Here is an 8,578-nt window from a genome sequence, read left to right on the forward strand (position 1 = left end):
CCTTCCTTCCTTCCTTCTTTCCTTAATCAGTACTTCTTTAGTGTCCATTCTTTCTATGTACGTAAGTACAAAGAAACATATATTTCAGACCTTTATAAACCTTATAAGGAAGTTTATTTTACTTAAATAAAATTTACATAAAAATATCATGAATGTCCTAATAGATTAGAATAGCACTCTAATATAATGCTCTAAAATAATGGATAGGGCCATAGAGGATTAGACCAATGCAATCTCTGTTATGTCATGCTTAATGTCAGTTCTTTTCACCACTCTATTCTCAGACTGAGAAAACTACTTTAAACTTGAAAGTTATTCAAAAAATATTTGTTGATTGAATCATAAAGCAGTCTAACAAAGATGACAGTTGACTTGACCCTGGCCTATAGTAAATTCTCAAAAGTGTCAAAAGGTATTTAACATAATTATCAAACATTTATCTACTGTGGTGATTTACTATGTGCCAAGTATTCTTTTAAGCACTTTGCAAATACAAACATAAAAATTCCTCATAACAATTGTCAGCCCCATTTTCCAGATGGGAAAGTAGTTCTGCTGAGAGGTTGAGCATTTTGCTACAAACAGAATGTGGCAGAGCCAGGACTCAAACGTATGCAGTCTGGCTCCAGGATCTAGGCTCTCAATTACCACCCAATGTTTCTGAAGAGTGGCGGAAGGTCCAGGCCACCTTTTCCAGTGGCTTGCCACTCAAAACATACATTTTCCTTCTCTTTCAAAATGTTCTGTTCTTTTGTCTTGATATATATGAAAAAGCATTTTCGTCTCCATTTCATTAAAGATGGAAAATTGGGATTCATGCTTTTGGCATATAATTTATATAAATACAAAAAAATGTGTTTTGTTTGGCTTTTAACAAACCCCTGTTACAGTTGTGTGTACATACATGCATGCAGAATTGTAGTGTTTGCTCCAGGATTTTTGATTCTATTATTCCAGTCTGGCTCCTACCTATCTATCTTTGGAATTTTTTCACCTTGTCCACTGTTACTTCCACCTATAACTTCATACACATCAGAAAAAAAAAAAAAAAAAAAAAACCACCTCAGTGATTAGGCATAGGAAATGTAAATGGTCCTTGATTTGTGGTTTACTGTTCCTGCATTGATTTAACTGCTGTCTGGCTGTATGACCTAGTGCTTCTGGGAAAAACACTTGGAATCAGAGAGAACTTTGCTTGAATATAGGGCTTTCTAATTCTAAGTATGTGACTTTGGACAAGTTATTTAAACTCAAGTGGTCAGTTTCTTTGTCTGCATAACAAGAGATAATAATGCCCACTCTATAAGGTTTCATGAGTCAATGTATAGAAAGTACTTGGCACTGTACCTGGCTCAGTAAATGATGATGATTATTAAAATAGTTCTAATCGTGAAGAATGATTGCTCTACTTCTGGACTCACATTTCTTCCCATCATGTCTTAGCAAACCATCCTTGGCTTTACTCCTAAGAAAATATTGTTACCTCCCTCTGTCTTGGGCTTTCTAATAGGACTTTCAAAGGCTGGCTTCTCAGGTTTTCGCCACTTCAGCCCCTGTAACAATGCTATGCATTAACCTATCTTACTGATCGCTCACCATAAGAAGTAAAAATTTCTTGGTATGAATTTCATAGTTTGCTACATTTTGATTCCCTTACCTATATCAAAATATTTTTACCTCTCTCACATATTTTATTTTCTTCATAGGTATATGTCTCACTATTCTTTGTATTCCATGTATTTTATGTATTCAAAAAACCAGTATTTCCTCTCATTTGGGGATGCACATTTAACCCTTTTAATATTTTCTTTCACATTTCAACTTAAAACCAATCTCCTATATTGGTATTCCTCCAGTGATTCTAATTCACATCTATTGATCCTGTATTAGATAGAGTTTGATTAGAAAAACATAGTTACTGGGAATGATACAGAATATAGGATTTTAAAAATAGGAATTTGATCATACATGACTGTGACAACTGGTTAAACACTTTATATAAATCTGTTGGTTCTTCATCTGGTTCTGGGAATGAAGTTAGCAGATCAGACAGTGAGGAAGGAAAGACAGACAGCAGAGGACGTGGGCAACAGAACCCACAGAACAATAGAATCCACAGAACAGCAGTCCCCCCACAGGTCTCTTACCATCAACAAGCCCTTAATGATGGGAGACCTGAAGAAAAGATGGTGTTCTTCATCACAGAGTTAAGCATGCACTGGCCAATATTTAGAGAAGCATAAAGGGATAAAGGGGTGCAGTTGGAGCTAGAAAAGCTATGAGCCTGGCTTCTACTTCTCCATACCACCCAGGAGAGCCAGATCATGGATGATAAGTGTGAGTGGCAACAGGGCCTAGTGCTAAGGTCGACCTTCTGAGCATAAACTGGACATGGCTGCTGCTTCAATTCTGCTTCTGAAACTTCATGCATTGTATCTAGGCAGCCCACATTAACCAGGAACCACGAAGATAAGAAAACCCTTGAATGCTTAGGTAAATTGGTACAGCAAAAATTATCTACATACTACCCCTTGCAATATGACATTTATATATACTGCTTTTAACCATTCTTAATTTAACTGTCAAACAAAGACACAAGCAAAATAATGCTTCTGCCTAACACGATATAGCTATCCCTTCTAACACTGACTCTTCCATATTGAAAGATATACATTTTCTTTTTCATCTTGTAGCAGAATTATATGTCCCCTTTGGTAGTCTAACTTAAAAACCTATATGTAAGATTAATTACTCTTAATACTTCTTTATTCTGTTAGATAACAAAAATAGAAGATGAAGAATTAAAAGTGGCTTATATATGTGTGTATATATACCAATATATTCTGAATTATAGACTTACTCCTTATTGTGTAGCAGCAACCTAATTTTTCCTGAATAGTCAGAATTAATCAACCTTCCAATTACAGTAACATCACCTTTTTTTAACTTGTTGATTCATGACATGAATCCACAGTGTTCAGGTAGAAGTCTCCAATTTAAGTGTAATAAAACATTTACTGTGTCACCTAGTGGAAGCTCTATTTTCTTGGAAACTAAGACTTTTAGAACAACAAAACCCAGAGTTTAACGGTTGGGAAGGAAAGTTTTCCCTAGGTTACTTGCAGTAATGGTAAAAGATGCCACTTCCATTTCCATCTTTAATTCCAAGACTCATAAATTCTGCCAGTGGAAGAGACAGCTAATTACTATTAGTGCTTGCTAATTTGCTGGTTCCTGAGGACATGACTCAAACCCATCAGTGTTGTCACCTAGCTGGTGCTGTGACTGAGACTTCAAAAGGCTATTCCACCATTCCACCAGGCCAGCTGCTTCAGGGTGATGGGGAATGTGGAAGACAAGTGAATTCCATAGACCTGAGTCAATTGTCACACTTCATTTGCTATGAGTTTCTTGTTCAGAGCAATGCTGTGGCAAATACCAAGATATGTAACAGGAACTTCTTGGATGCACAGATGGAGGTTTTGCTGGAGGCACTGCAGGCAGGGATGGGAAATCAGTATCCAGGATGTGTCTATTCCAGTGAAAACAAAACCCTATCCTTTCATGATAGAAGTGATTGATTGTCATCAACTTTCCAGTTGGTGACTCACTGATTTCCTGGGAAATGGTGTCATAGTGAAGTCTCTGCTGGCAGAGTAGGTTCACAGCACTGCCTGTAACCACTGTAGCAGTGGCTCTCGCAGATGGAAAACCTTTGTTTCTGCCATAATAGTCACTTTGTTCGTGAGCTCATTGGCTAAGGAATGAGACCAACTAATGTCTACTGAATGTTTCATCTTGTCTAACTGATTATTAAGATCTTCTGGTATAAGTGCTTTTTGGTGAACATTTGCATTTGATACGTGTATCGTCACACCATGTGCCTATTTGGAGAGATTCATCCATATGTTTCTTCTCTAGACTTCTTTGTCATTAACTGTGTTTTTTTCCCCAAGCCCCTAATTATCCCACCAAATCATTAGAGGTTGCCCTTGAATAAGTGTAGATCCAGATTTCTGCTCACCTCTCCTCTCAGGCAAAATACACAATCAGGTACATATTGCTGAAAATTCTGACCACTAGGTGGGTTTTCCTTCCTCTGTACCTCAGAGATGTACTAGAATGTGGCTGTTGTGTTGTAGCTACCCACCTTTGGGTAGAGGCAGTATATTATGCAGAACTATGTTTAAACAGGCACAGTTTTTTTTCTTTCTCAATCGACTCTCCATGGTTGAGAAGGAGGCTATGATTGATAAGGAGGAGGCAATATAGAACAAAAATGGGTCATGGGCATTTGGGCCACTTGCTTATACAACTTACTTGGATCTTCAGAAACCAAACTCAATGCCATATCTACCATTTTCATTTGATGATGAAATGTACTTAATTTGCTCTCTCAAGATTATTGATCTGTGGGCCAGACAACACCCAGATGTATAGTTCATGTCACAAGGTAACTTTGTGGCCAATGGTTAGTTGGTAGGTTCCTACTAAGGCCTGGTAGCAAGTCAGAGCATTTTACAGAAGGACAATAATTACCTGCAAAGGAAAGAATAGATTTGCTTCAAAATCCTGAGTCTTTGTGAATATTTATCACTTTTGAGGACTGCTGAAGATTCTATAGTCTTCCTATTTGACAAAGATGCTTCAAGTATGGCCATATCTCATGGGTCCCACAGCCTAAATGATAGAACAATTTGCTCAGCATTCTGTACATGTTGTGTGGCCTTCTAATGTTCTGGACCTCCACCAACACTGAAAAATTTTTTAGTTCCTAGATAAATGGGTCAGAGTAACATGTCCAAATGAGGGATATTTTGCATCCAGCTTTCAGAGGAATCCGATTAGTGCCCTTTCTTTAGTAGTGGAAAAGGTCAGATGCAGCAATTTACCATTTTGGAAGGAATATCTTGACATACCTTAAGCAAATTGAATGCCTAAATATTTAATGAGGTGGGTGTTTCCCTGAACTTTTGTGGAATTTAATTCTTATCCATTGCCTAAGATGTTTACAAACAATGCTTAGAGTAGATGTTCTGCCCAATCAGCTACATATTTTAAATGAAATGGATTGTTACATTAATCTACTGAATGTAGAGCCGATCAAGGTCCCTAAAGACTAAATTATAGCATAAGGTTGGTGAATTGATGCAGCCCTGAAGTAGGATAGTGATGATGTATTGTTGGCTTAAGCAGGTGGAAGTAAACTACTTTTGATGGACTTTGCTAACAGGTAAAGAACAGAGAACATTTGCCAGGTCAATAGGCCCATACCATATGCCAGGGAATATGTTGTTTTGCTCTAGTGACAAAACCACCTCTGAAAGAGCAAATGCAATTGGACTCGCCATCTGGTTAAGTTTATGGAAATCCACTGTCATTATCCAAGATCCATCTGTCTTCCACACAGGCCAAATAGACAAGTTAAATACAATGTGTGGTAGGAATCACCTCTCTTGCATCTTTTAAGTTTTTCATGGTGGTACTAATCTTTCCAATCCCTCCAGAATGCAATATTTGTTTAGGTTTACCATTTAGATGGTTCTAAATGGTACTGTTTGGTACTGTTAAGTGACTTCTACTTGGCTTTCCCCAACATGTTAGCTTTACTCTACAGGTCAGAACACCAAAGCAGAAATTCTGCCGGTTTCTGTGTATATCTATTCAAATCATGCATTCTGAAACCTGGGAAACTACCCACAGGGTGAGTTTGGAGATTCACTGGTCCACCATGAGATAGACCCAAGCCAAAACTCTAGTAATCTCAGACCTCTATCAACCTTACTCTTACTAATGTACCTCGGTGACATGTTGGTCCCTAGGAATTCATTTACGTTTAGAGCCAATGTCTAGCAATCCCTCAATAGTATGATTATTTCCTCTTATATGATGCACAATTACTCTGTCAAAAATAAGGTTTGTATTATAAATTTTCATCTGTGTAATAGGGTTCTTCCCCAAGGGCACCTGACCTTCCCTTCATTAAGGAACTCTATATCTGCAACCAGTTCACATCTGGAAATTTGTTGAAGGGCGTGATTCCTCAATTGTAATAATTTAAGTCAGGCTTCTGTACACTAAGAGTTACTCTGTGTATACAAACATGTAAGACTTTAGTATGCTGCTCATCTATTTCAGTTTTAGGATTGTGCAATCACTAGCTAACTAGACCATTTTGACTCCTGCTTTGATTCAGTTGCCATTAAACTTTGCAACAGTGGGATCTGGTTAAACAGTTTTTGTACAGCTGTTGTTTCCATGTCTGGTTCTGGGCCTAAAGAGAGCAGAGCAGGGGATAAAAAACAAAAAACAAAAGACAGATATGAAATGAGGTGGCAAGGATAAACAGAATCAATAAGGATGAGCTGGGATATACATCTGTCTCTCACCACCCCCAACCAAGCCTCTGACTTCAATGATAGTAGTAATTAGCAATTAGCCAGAGAAGCACATACTCAAGATTGGGAGAATGAATGGAGAGCTGACAGGAATTTGAGGTGTTGCAATCTCAGCTCCTGCTGGTTTGGTTGTAACATTAACCAAAACCTTATTAACAATGAAGAAGGAGATTCAACAGGAGTTTCAGAAAAAGCTGCAACAGCATTTAATGCCCAGCCCTGACCAACTGTAAGAAGAATATGGCTGTTGTCTCACTTCTGCCTTCCAAATATCAAGCAAAATGTCTCTTGTGGCCCATAGTAATAAGGAAATATACATGTGTCCAAGCAAAAAGTGTATCAGACTATATAAAACAGGCAAGAAATATTTTATTCATAGCTATTGCAATAGGAGAGAGAAATCAGGACTCAATCTGAGGTCAACTACACTGAAACAAATAGTGGGAGAGATTTTAAGAGCTGGGGATGAGGTGAGCTAGGGTGGGGAATCATAGGCCACCTGTGTTTACTAATTGGCTTTACCCAAAGGAAAAGTAAGCTTTCTCTTATCTTCATGACAGCAGGTAGTTTTACAACCCAGACCAAGGTGCCCACTGAAGTTAAGCTCCTACTCTTCCACAGAGACTGGGTAGTAAGGATGCTATCTTTCTTGATGACTACATTTCAAAAGTATGGCTTCCAGGTGTTTGAGAAGGACAGTTTTCCATTGTAAAACTGGCAGGAAGCTTTATAAAAGATTGACATATCAAACGGGCAGAGAAAGAATTAAAAATCACAAGTTTTCTAACATAGAAACTCAAAGGAAAAAAAAAAAGACCAGGACAAGAATCAGGGGGAAGCCTATCTAAAGTTTAGTTAAGCTGAGGACCATCGTGGTCCCAGGAAAGGAGCTTCTAGAATATTTAGTTTTAGCTTAGCTAAGATGATACAGTACAAATCCAGCACAATGACTTTTCTAAACTCCTATTGGGATTATGCTTGCTTTAAGTTCTTACTTGTTTTGAAACTCTATCTAAATTTGGGAAATAAAATGAAAGAATGACCACATGAATTTTAGATGTCATACTAGAGCATTGTCACAAGACCATGTTGGGATTATTGATTATTCTCATCATTGTCAATGAAAAGCAGCTATAAACTTATATAAGGGATGAGTGTGGCTGTTTCAGTAAATTTTATTTTGTTTTGTTTAGAAAAAAAAAAAAACAGATTGTGGATTGACTTTGATCCTCTGGTCACAGTTTGTCAATGCTTGCTCCAGAGGAATGTAGTTTTTTTTTGATTTACCATTTACCATGGATCAAGGCCTAGACTCTGAAGTAAAATATTAACTTATGGATTTATATGTTCTACATGATTTTTGTCTAAAAGACATGTAATAGTTTTCTCCCCAGTAGAAAATATAATCCCAATTGTTACAGTGTGATTGCACTACAGGACATTAATCACTTTTTCATCTCACATAGCAATCTTATTGCAGGATTTTCTCTGTCATTAACTATAAATACTTTAATCTCTCTTATATTCCTTTGAACCAGCTTTACCAACTCCTATTTTCTTCATTATTGTCTCAAATAAATATTTGATGTATGTTAACTGTGTATTTGCAGTAAATTCAGATTTTTAAATTTTGGAAGCCATGTTTTGATAGTTCTGTAATTGTTTCAGTATTGGACTTCCTGACGCTTTCTCAGAAAGAAAGAACGTCTCCTGCTAAGTTCAAATAAAAAGAGGAGACAGCTGAGCTGAACCTGTTCCAATGTTTTTCCAAATAAGAGCAATTAGTACTCCTCCTGCTAACTCACTCTGGAGACCCAACTTTGTCTGCTATTGAGGAGGACATATGAGACCAAGGCAGAGAGCAGTCCTTGGCTGGTCCTTAGACCAATTGTTATAACAGTGGGTGTAGCCTAGGAGAGTCTGACCTGGAATTCACTAGTTCCAAGGGGCTGTTCAGAGAAGTGAGTTAGGGACCAGGCATATCCTTCTATCTCTGTGGTTCTCTCTGTGTGGTACCTAGACTGGCTGCATCAGCATCCCCCAGCAATTGTTAAAATTGCCAGCTCATTGTTCCTATCCAAGTTTACTAAATCAGAAACTCTAAAGGTGTAGTTCAGTCAGCTGCATTTTGAGGAATCCTCCAAGTCCTTTTAATGCAAGCTAAAATTTGAAAACTTCAG

This window comes from Colobus angolensis, unplaced genomic scaffold, assembly GCF_000951035.1.
Source record: "Colobus angolensis palliatus isolate OR3802 unplaced genomic scaffold, Cang.pa_1.0 Scaffold16, whole genome shotgun sequence".
Taxonomy (NCBI): domain Eukaryota; kingdom Metazoa; phylum Chordata; class Mammalia; order Primates; family Cercopithecidae; genus Colobus; species Colobus angolensis.